The sequence below is a fragment of the Salvelinus sp. IW2-2015 genome, unplaced genomic scaffold (genome assembly GCF_002910315.2).
Source record: "Salvelinus sp. IW2-2015 unplaced genomic scaffold, ASM291031v2 Un_scaffold3785, whole genome shotgun sequence".
Classification (NCBI taxonomy): Eukaryota; Metazoa; Chordata; class Actinopteri; order Salmoniformes; family Salmonidae; genus Salvelinus; species Salvelinus sp. IW2-2015.
The window spans coordinates 39090-50491 of record NW_019945059.1 but is presented as its reverse complement, the minus strand read 5'-3'; positions in this window follow the sequence as shown (position 1 = coordinate 50491).

The window sequence follows — 11402 nt, the reverse complement described above, 5'->3', positions numbered from 1 at the left end:
TCACTGCCAGAAAATCGAGTCCTTCCATAGCAGTTGTAACAGATTGTCAAGAACTGACGGTGGTGTGAGAAATGACCTGATCTGAAAATGAAGTGTTTTCCCACAGCCGCGCTCCATGTGAAACACGTGATCAATACATATACCATTTCTTCACAGCGGTACATTTCTGTCCATTTCCAATCTAATCAGTTTTAATGAGAAAAAAAGGCCAAATAACAGGGAGTATAAAATTACTTTTTCTACATTTCTGCTGTAACCTTTTCTCAAGACTCGTCTCGTGCAACAGGACAGCCCTGAACAATCTACGGGGACTCGTCTTGAGAAAGAACGACATTTTAAAAGAAGTTAATTTATAACTTCACTGTCATTTGGTCATTTTCTCTTTCTTTTCTCACATTATAAAAAGCCTGAATGATACGATAGAGTATGCGATAGTAGTAAGATACCTGAGGTAAGTTAAATGTTGGTGCCATGACAACATTTGTGGAACCTTGAAAAGTGCTGAACCCTAAAATAACAGAATTCGGCCCCGTTAGTGAAGGATGTTTTGAAAAGGACAGGTTATATACACTGCTCTGTCCGTGCAACACTCCACAGTTCACAACGTTGGAGAAATTTTAAAACTAAAACAGATTCCTGCTATTGTAGACTGTTTTAAGTCATTATAGATTCTCACACCCAATGGAACCCTATTCCTACATAGTGCACTACTTTGGCTAGGGCCCTGGTCGAATTAGTAACTCTACAGGGAATAGGGATCCATTTGGACTCAGCAGAATGTTTTTTCCTTGCCTGTGGTTCTGAGGTATTGAGTCTGATGAATCTGAAGAAGGGAAGGAAACAGACGGAGACTTTATGATGAAGTGAACCTTTCATAAAAAAGAAACCACTCTCCCTCCTCTCTCCATGTCGCTTCCCCCTCTCTCTCTCTCTCTTCTCCTCCTCTCTCATGTCGTCTCTCCCCTCCTCTTGCATTTTCTCAACCAGCTTCATGAGGGTAGTCACCTGGAATGCATTTCAATTTACAGGTGTGCCTTTGTTAAAAGTTCATTTGTGGAATTTCTTTCCTTCTTAATGCGTTTGAGCCATATCAGTTGTGTTGTGACACGGTAGTGGTGGTATACAGAAGAATAGCCCTATTGGTAAAAGACCAAAGTCCATATTATGCGGAAGGACAGCTCAAATAAGCAAAGAGAAACGACAGTCCATCATTACTTTTAAGACATGAAGTTTTCAAAGTTGAACTTTAAATGAACTTTTAAAGTTTCTTCAAGTCAGTCTCACAAAAACCATCAAGCGCTATGATGAAACTGTCTCTCATGAGGACCGCCACAGGATAGGAAGAGCCAGCGTTACCTCTGCTGCAGAGGATGAGTTCATTAGAGTTACCAGCCTCAGGAAATTGCAGCCCAAATAAATGCTTCACAGAGTTCAAGTGACAGACACATCTCAACATCAACTGTTCAGAGGAGTCTAGTGACTGTGAATCAGGCCTTCATGTCGAATTGCTGCAAAAGAAACACTACTAAAGGACACCAATAATAAGAAGAGATTTGCTTGGGCCAAGAAAAACAGGAGCACACATGAGCAATGGACATTAGACCGGTGGAAATCTGTCCTTTGGTCTGATGAGTCCAAAGTTTACATTTTTGGTTCCAACAATATGATCTCKGCATGTGTGGTTCCCACCATGAAGCATGGAGGAGGAGGTGTGATGTGTGGGGGAGCTTTGCTGGTGACACTGTCTGTGATTTATTTAGAATTCAAGACACACTTAACCAGCATGACTACCACAGCCATCCCATCTGGTTTGTGCTTAGTGGGACTACCATTTGTTTTTCAACAGGACAATGACCCAAAACACACTTCCAGGCTATGTAAGGGCTATTTGACCAAGAAGGAGAGTGATGGAGTGCTGCATCAGATGACTTGGCCGCCACAATCACCCGATCTCAACCCAATTGAGATGGTTTGGAATGAATTGGACCGCAGAGTGAAGGAAAAGCAACCAACAAGTGCTCAGCAAATGTGGGAACTCCTTCAAGACGTTTGGAAAAGCATTCCTCATGAAGCTGGTTGAGAGAATGCCAAGAGTGTGCAAAGCTGTCATCAAGGCAAAGGGTGGCTACTTTGAAGAATCTCAAATATGAAATATATTTTGAATTGTTTAACACATTTGTTTGGTTACTACATGATTCCATAGGTGTTATTTCATAGTTTTGATGTCTTTACTATTAATCTACAATGTATAAAAATTTAAAAAATAAAGAAAAACCCTTGAATGAGTAGGTGTGTCCAAACTTTTGACTGGTACTGCACATATTGGACTTGTTAGAGATTTCAGTATCTCCTTTATAKTGGCTGTACTGATACCTCAGTATACCTCAGTATCTCCTGTGCCCAGCCCAAGGCAGAGATAGATGCAATCAGGGAGCTTGCAGCAATCCTACAGTCAGATGGGAGGGCTTATTTTTGGGATATTGGTTCGGCTGGGTAAATGACGTGCTTTAACAGAGAYGGTGCAGTTGCATAGCAACTGTTGGARCGTAATTTTCAGCTAGCAGGGTTTGATATTAGGGGGTGGAAATTGGCGTTAATGGAAGTCTGAATGGATGGAAAGACAGATGTTTTTGGTTTCATGCCAAAAAAATAGGGGTTGAGTAGAAAACAGGTTTTTAAATAATATAAAAGGCAAGTCAACATTTGTCCTGGTAAAATGGATTTCGCTTTGCAACGCATATATACAGCCATAGTATAGTGAATTATATAAAGTCCATAGTTTATAGTGAATTATATACACCCATAGTTGTAGTGGATTATACTAAAGCCATACGTGTAGTGGATATATAAAGCCATAGTTATAATGATTATATACAGCCATAGTGTAGTGGAATTATATACAAAGCCAATAGTATAGTGACATTATATTTAAAGCCAGGTGAATTATATACAGCCCATAGTATAGTGAATTATATAAAGCCATAGTATAGTGAATTATATAAAGCCATAGTATAATGAATTATATACAGCCATATGTAGTGATTATATAAAGCCATTAGTATAGTAATTATTAAAGCCATAGTATCGATGAGTGTATATAACAGCCATAGTATAGTGGAAATATATGCAGCCATAGTATAGTATGAATATAATTATACAGCCATAGTATAGGCTAATTCCACTTGTTTCTGTAATGAGAAACAGTATATGATCATTATTCATATATCTACAGTATAAATACTAAACAGACTATAGTGGTTAACTCTTGTTAAGGTGGATTTTGCCCGTCCAATCATATAATACCACAGCATAGGCAATTCCACTTGTTCTATGGAGTGTATGTAATCCTATTCGTATATCTAGAGTATAAAAATGGTCTTCTGGTTTAAAACTTTGTGTAATCTCTAAAGCGAAATTGCTAAGTTACCCAAGTTGTTTTCCTCCAGCAGGGTGTAGCTTATGTCCAGTAGGGTAGCTTTATTGGTCAGTGGGTTGAGCTTAGTCGCAGGTGTGTAGCTTTTAGGTCACAGCAGCGGTGTTAGCTTTTAGGTCCAGCAGGGTGTAGCTTTAGGTCCAGCAGGGTGTAGCTTTATGTCCAGCAGGGTGTAGCTTTAGGTCCAGCAGGGTGTAGCTTTAGGTCCAGCAGGGTGTAGCTTTAGGTCCAGCAGGGTGTAGCTTTATGTCCGGCATGGTGTAGCTTTAGGTCCAGTAGGGTGTAGCTTTAGGTCCAGCAGGGTGTAGCTTTAGGTCCAGCAGGGTGTAGCTTTAGGTCCAGTAGGGTGTAGCTTTAGGTCCAGCAGGGTGTAGCTTTAGGTCCAGCTTTAGGTAGCTTTATGTCCGGCATGGTGTAGCTTTATGTCCGGCATGGTGTAGCTTTAGGTCCGGCATGGTGTAGCTTTAGGTCCAGTAGGGTGTAGCTTTAGATCCAGTAGGGTGTAGCTTTAGGTCCAGCAGGGTGTAGCTTTATGTCCAGCAGGGTGTAGCTTTAGTTCCAGTAGGGTGTAGCTTTAGTTCCAGTAGGGTGTAGCTTTAGTTCCAGTAGGGTGTAGCTTTAGGTCCAGTAGAGCGTAGCTTTAGGTCCAGTAGGGTTAGCTTTATGTCCAGTAGGGTGTAGCTTTAAGTCCAGTAGGGTGTAGCTTTAAGTCCAGTAGGGTGTAGCTTTAGGTCCAGTAGGGTGTAGCTTTAGGTTCAGCAGGGTGTAGCTTTAGGTCCAGCAGGGTGTAGCTTTAGGTCCAATAGGGTGTAGCTGTAGGTCCGGCAGGGCGTAGCTTTAGGTCCGGCTGGATGTAGCTTTAGGTCCAGCAGGGTGTAGCTTTAGGTCCGGCTGGATGTAGCTTTAGGTCCAGTAGGGTGTAGCTTTACACCAACACCACCACCACCAACATGGTAGCCCACACAAACACCACCATGGTAGCCCACACCAACACCACCAACATGGTAGCCCACACCAATACTACATAGCAGTCGGGAGGAACATACTGAATATACGATTAACGTCAACTGCATCATTCGTTCCTACCAGGAATATGAAACTTTCCGAAACGGAATTTCCAGTGTATTTGCCTTCCACCCAATTAACAATGGATCTGATCCCAAGCAGCGGCGCACCCGTGCGACGCCGAAAAGGGGAAAACGAGGCGGTCTCGTGTGTCAGGCTTCGGAGACGGCAGCATCGCGCTCCACTCCCTAGCATAACTACTCGCCAATTGTCCAGTCTCTTGACAATAAGGTTGAAAGTGAAATACGCAGCCGGGTAGCATTCCCAAGAGAGACATCTAGGGATTGCATACGTGCTCTGCTTCAACGGAAACATAGGCTAACCTCAAGGGACGCTAACTGGAGTCCGGTGCAGCCGCTGGTTTCTTCATGCTCGCGCGTCGACAGAAACAAACATTCTTTCCGGTTAAAAGATTAAAAGAAGGGCGGTCGGGGGTATGCCTTATGATTAACGAGAAGTGGTGTGATCATATAACAAAGCACACAGAACTGCTATATCATTCTAGTTTCACCTGATTCTAGAATCTGTCTCAAAGCAATCGTAAAGATGCTCGACCAAGAACTTTATCTTTACCAAGGAATAGAACTCTGCATGAGTCATAATCACAGCCGTATATAATTTTTCCCACACGCCAATGCAGACACATCGATGGCCCTGAACTCGAACTTTAGTCTGAACTCTTCTGCTCAAACTGGAAACCACAACCCTGAGGCTGGCATTTCATCGTAGCTGGGGATTTTAACAAGGCCTTAATTGACTAAAAACAAAACTCGGCTAGATTTCTAGTACAGCAATAATCGAGTAGTGCTAGCAGGGCTGGAAAAACACTAGACGCATTGTTATACGCTAATTCCGCGACGCGTTTATAAGGCCCTCCCCGCCCCTTTCGGAATAAGCTGACGACGAACTGCCAATTTGTGTTTGGATTCCAGCCTACAAAAGAAAGGCTCAATCAACAAGTCCCGTACCCGCGCTAGCGTCTTGTTCAACGCTGTGTCCGACCAATCTGAAGTCCCACGCTCAAGACTGCTTCGATCACGCGGATGTTGGAATATGTTTTCCGCATCGCGTCCAACAGACAATAAATTTGACGAAATATGCTGATTCGTGAGGGCGCCAGTTTTAACAATTAGGATATGCAATTGACAAAGATGCGTACCACACAACGCAACGATAAAAACATTCCCAAACCAGAAACCGTGGATTGACGGCAGCATTCTCCGCTAGTGAAAACTGAAAGCAGGCGAACCACTGAACTATTTATAACCAGGACAAGGTGACGGAAAGCATGACCGATACAACAGTGTAGCTTATTCTCTCCGCAAGGCAATCAAACAGGCTAGTCTCAGTACAGGAGACAAATCGCGTCGCAATTCAATCAGCTCAGACTACAACAGAGGTATGTGGCAGGGATCTACAAGTCGGGATTACAAAGAAAACCAGCCTCCGTGCGGCCCAGGAATGTCTTGCTCCCAGACAGGCTAAACACTTTTTGGCCCGCTTTGAGGACAAAGTACAGTGTCCACGACACGGCCCCCTACCAAACCTGCGGGCTCTCCTCACTTGCAAGCCGAGGTGAGTAAGCATTTAGAACGTGTTACCCTCGCAAGGCTGCATGGCCCAGACGGCATTCCCAGGCCGCGTCCTCAGAGCATGCGGCAACGCAGCTGGCTGGTGTGTTTACGGACATATTCTAAATTCAATTCTCTATTCCCAGTCTGCTGTTCCCAAACATGCCTTCAAGAGGGCCACTCATTGTTCCTGTCCAAGAAGCTAAGGTAACTGAGCTAAACGACTACCGCCCCGTAGCACTCACTTCCGTGCATCAATGAAAGTGCTTTGAAAGGACTATCAAGGAACCATATCACCTCCACCTAGACACCCTAGACCACTCCATTTGCCTTAACTTTCTGACCCAATAGGTCCCACAGACGACGCATTCGCAACCACACTGCACACTGCCTAACCCATTCTGGACAAGAGGAAATACCCATGTGAGAATGCTGTTCATGCGATTACAGCTCAGGATTTAACACCAATAGTAAACCCTCCAACTCGTCAATCAAGCTCGAGACCTGGGTCTCGACCCCTGCCCTGTGCAACTGGTACCTGGACTTCCCGACGGGCCGCCCAACAGGTGGTTGAAGGGTAGGGTAAATACATCTCCACCCCGCTGATCTCAACAACTGGGCCCAGCAAGGGATGCGTTCTGAGCCTCTCCTGTACTCCTGTGTTTCACCCACGACTGCGTGGCCAGCACGCCTCCAACTCAATCATAAGGTTTGCGATGACACTACAGTGTGTAGGCTTGATTACCAACAACGACGAGACGGCCTACAGGGAGGAGGTGGAGGGCCCTCGAGTGTGGTGTCAGGAAAATAACCTCACACTCAACCGTCAAACAAAAACAAAGGAGATGATTGTGGACTTCAGAAACAGCAGAGGGAGCCACCCCCCTATCCCACATGACAGGGTCAGTAGTGGAGAAGGTGGAAAGTTTAAGTTCCTCGGTGTAGCACATCACGGACAACTGAATTGGTCCACCCACACAGACAGCGTTGTGAACGAAGGCGCAAGCAAGGCGCCTCTTCAACCTCAGGAGGGGCTGGAAGAAATCGGCTTGTCACAATAAGAGCACTCACAAACTTCTACAGATTGCACAATCGAGAGCATCTGTCGGGCTGGTATCACCGCCTGGTACGGCAACTGCTCCGCCGCATCAACCGTAAGGCTCCTCCAGAGGGTAGTGAGGTCTGCAGAACGCAGGTCACCCAAGGGGGCAAACTACCTGCCCTCCAGGACACCTACACACCCGATGTCACAGGGAAGGCCATAAAGATCATCAGAAGGACAAAACCACCCAAGCCACTGCTCTGTTCACCCCGCATCAATCCAGAAGGAGAGGTCAGTACAGGTTGCGCATCAAAGCAGGGACCGAAGACTGGAAAACATGCTTCTATCTCAAAGGCCATCAGACTGTTAAACAGCCACCACTAACATTAGCGGCCGCTGCCAACATACTGACGTCAACTCGCAGCCCTTTAAAAATGGGAATTGATGGAAATTAATGTACAAATGTACCACTAGCCACTTTTAAAACAATGCCACTTAATACAATGGTTACCTACCCTACATTAACCCATCTCATATGTATATACTGTACTCTATATCAATCTACTGCATCTTGCCATCCTTAATCGTAATACATGTACCACTAGCCACTTTAAACTATGCCACTTTATGTTACATACCCTACAGTACTCATCTCATATGTATATACCGTACTCTATACCATCTACTGCATTCTGCATGCCGTTCTGTACCACCACTCATTCATATATCTCTTTATGTTAACATATTCTTTATCCTTTACACTTGTGTGTGTGTGGTAAGGTAGTAGTTGTGGATTGGTTAGGTTGAATTACTGTGGTTATTACTGCTTGTCGAACTAGAAGCACAAGCATTTACGCTACACTCGCATTAACATCTGCTAACCATGTGTATGTTGACTAATAAAGATTTTGATTTGGATTTGATTTGATTTGAATCATGAAGGAACCTACTGAAGAGATGAGTCTCAATAAAGACTAAAGGTGAGACGCAGAGTCTGCGTCCTCACATGGATATAAGCAGCCATTCCATAAAATCGACTCTATAGGAGAAAGCCCCTGCCTCCAGCTGTTTGCTTAGAAATTACTAGGGTCAGTAAAAAGGCTTGGCCTGGTCTTGTGACCGTAGCATAGTGTAGGTATGGACGTGCAAGGAAACAATTGGAAGAGATAGTAGGAGCAAGCCCAATGTAATGCTTTTGTAGGTCAGCAAGTAAAACCTGAAATTCAGCCCTTGCCTTACAGAGAAGAGGCTGCACTGATAATGTCAATGTGGTTCTAGTAAATTAGCCAGCCGTGTTAGCACTACTGAAGTTTTTTGGTCTTTATCGGGCCGGAAAGTAGAGCAATTGCAGTAGTCTAATCTAATGCTGACAAAAGCAGGGATCATATTTTCTCCAAATTTTGGACAGAATTTTCTGATTGTTTTTGTGAGGGCTACCATGTTGGTGGTGGTTGTGTTGGTGTGGCTACCCTGTTGTGGTGTGAGGTACCCGGTGTGTTGGTGTGGGCTACCCGATGGTGGTGGTGTGTGTACTGGTTGGTGTGGGCTACACGTTGTTGTGGTGGGTACCGCTCCTGGGTTGTATGTGTGGTGGCTACCATGTGGATGGTGGTCATGGTGCGTGTGTGGTGTGGCTACCATTTTGGTGGTGGTGGTGTTGGTGTGGGCCCATGTGGTGGTGTTGGTGGGGGAGCTACCATGTTGTGTGGGCTAGGTGGTGGTGTTGGTGTGGATACCATGTGGTGGTGGGGTGGTGTGAGCTCCATGTTGATGGTGGTTGGTGTTTTGTGGGCTCCAACGGTGTTGGTGTGGTGTTGGTGTGGGCTACCAGGTGGGTGGTGGTGTGGTGTGGGCTACCATGTGGTGGTTGTGTGGTTGGTGTGGGCTACCATGTTGGTGTTGGTGTGTTGCGTGTGGGCTTACCATGGGTGGTGTGGTGGTGGTGGTTGGGCTACCATGTGGTGGTTGGTAGTGGTGCTTACCATTGGTGGTGGTGTGGTGTCTACCATGGTGGGTGGGTTGGTTGTGGGCTACATGGTGGTGGTGGTGGTGTTGGTGGTGTGTGGGCACCATGTTGGTGTGTGGTGTGTGTGGGCTACCATGTTGGTGTGTTGGTGTTGGTGTGGGCTACGCATGGTGTGGTGAGGTGGTGTTGGTGTGGGCACAAATGGTGTGGTGTTGGTGTGGCTACCATGGAGGCGTGGTGGTGTTTGGTGTGGTACATGGTGGGTGTGGGATGGGGTACATGTTGATGGTGGTGGTGGTGGGTTGGTGTGGGCTACCAGTGTGGTGGTGTGGTGTTGGTGTGGGCTACCAGGTGGTGGTGGTGGTTGTTGTTTGGTTGGGCTACCCTGGTGGTGGTGGTGTGGGACACATGTTGGGGTGGTGTTGGTGTGGGCTACCATGGTTGGTGGTGGGTGTGGTGGTTGTGGGCTACCATGTTGGTGTGGGTGGTGTGTGGTCACTGGTTGGTACGGTTGTGGTGTGGCTACCATGGAGGGTGGTCGTGTTTGGTGTGGGAATAACATGGTGGTGTTGGTGGTGGGCTACATGTTGGTGGTGGGTGGTGGTGTTGGTGTGGGCCTACGACGGTGGTGGTGGTCATGGTTGGTGTTGGTGTGGCTACCAACGGTGGTGGGTGGTTGTTTTGGTATGGTCGCTACCCTGGTGGTGGTGGTGTGGGGCTACATGTTGGTGTGTGGGTTGGTGTGGGCAACCATGGTGGGTGGTGGTTGTGTGTGGGCTACCATGTTGGTGGTTGTGTGTTGGTGTGGGCTACCATGTTGGTGTGGTGTGTGGTGTGGGCTACCAATGGTGGTGTGTGGTGTTGTGTGGGCTACCATGTGGTGGTGTGTGGTGTTGGTGTGGGCTACCATGTTGTGGTGGTGGTGGTGGTGTGGGCTACATGTTGGTGTGGTGGGTGTTGGTTGGGCACCTGGTGGGTGTGGTATGGGCCTACCATGGTGGTGGTGTGGCTACCATGGTGTGGTGGTTTGGTGTGGGGCTACCATAGTGGTGGTGTGGTGTTGGTGGTGGTGTGGGCGCCATGTTGTGGTGGTGTTGGTGTGGGCTACGGCAGTTGGTGGGTGTGGCTAAATGGTGGTGGTGGTGTGTTGTGTTGGGTGTGGGCTTAACGATGGTGGTGTTTGTGGGTTGGGCGTGAGCCATGTGTTGGTAGTGTGTGGTGTGGGACTACATAGGTGGTGATGGTGTTGGTTGGCCTACCGTGGTGGTGGTTGTTGGTTTTGGGGTGGCTACAATGGTGGTGGTTGGTGTGATATACCATGTTGGTGGTGGTGTGTGGGTACCATGGTGGTGGTGGTGTGGGCTACCATGTTGCTGGTGGCGGTTCTTGGTGTGGGCTTCCATGGTGGAGTGTTTTGTGTGTGGCTACCATGTTGGTGGTGGTGGTGTTGGTTGTGGGCCTACCATGGTGGTGCGTGTTGGTTGTTGGTGTGGGCTACCATGGTGGTGGTGGTGGGGAGGGGCTACAGTGGTTGTGGTGGTGGTTGTTGGTGTGGCTATCCAATGTGGTGTTTGTGGGCTTACCCATGGTTTGTGGTAGTGGCGGGCTGGTGTGGGCTACCATGGTTGGGTGTGTGGTGTTGGTGTGGCTAGCTGGTGTGGGTTGGTGGTTGAGTGTGGGCTACAGGGTGGTCGTTGGTGTCTACCAGTTTTGGTGGTGATGGTGGTGTGGGCTACCATGGTGTGTGATGTGTGGTTTTACCATGGTGGCTGTTGTGGTGGTGGGCTTACGCATGTTGGTGGTGGTGGTGTTGTAGTGGGCTACCATGGTGGTGGTGGTGGGTGTGGGCTACCATGGTGGTGGGTGGTGTGGGCTACCATGTGTGGTGTTGTTTGTGTGGAGCTACCATGTTAGTGGTGGTGGTGTTGGTGTGGGCTACCATGGTGGTGGTGTTGATTGTTGGTGTGGGCTCCAATGGTGGTGGTGGTGGGGCTACAATGGTGGTGGTGGTGGTGGTGTTGTAGTGGGCTACCATGGTGGTTGTTGTTTGGTGTTGGTGTGGGCTACCATGGTGGTGGTGGTGGTGTGGGCTACCATGGTGGTGGTGTTGGTGTGGCCTACCATGTTGGGTGTTGGTTGTTGTGTTGGTGTTGGGCTACCATGGTGGTGTGGTGGTATTGGTGTGTGGGGCTACCATGGTGGTGGGTGGTGTGGGCTACAATTGGTGGTGGTGGTGTGGGTACCATGTTGGTGGTGTGGTGTGGGCTACCATGGTGTGGTGGATGGTGTGGTGTGGTGGTGGTGGGCTACCATGTTGGGTGGTGT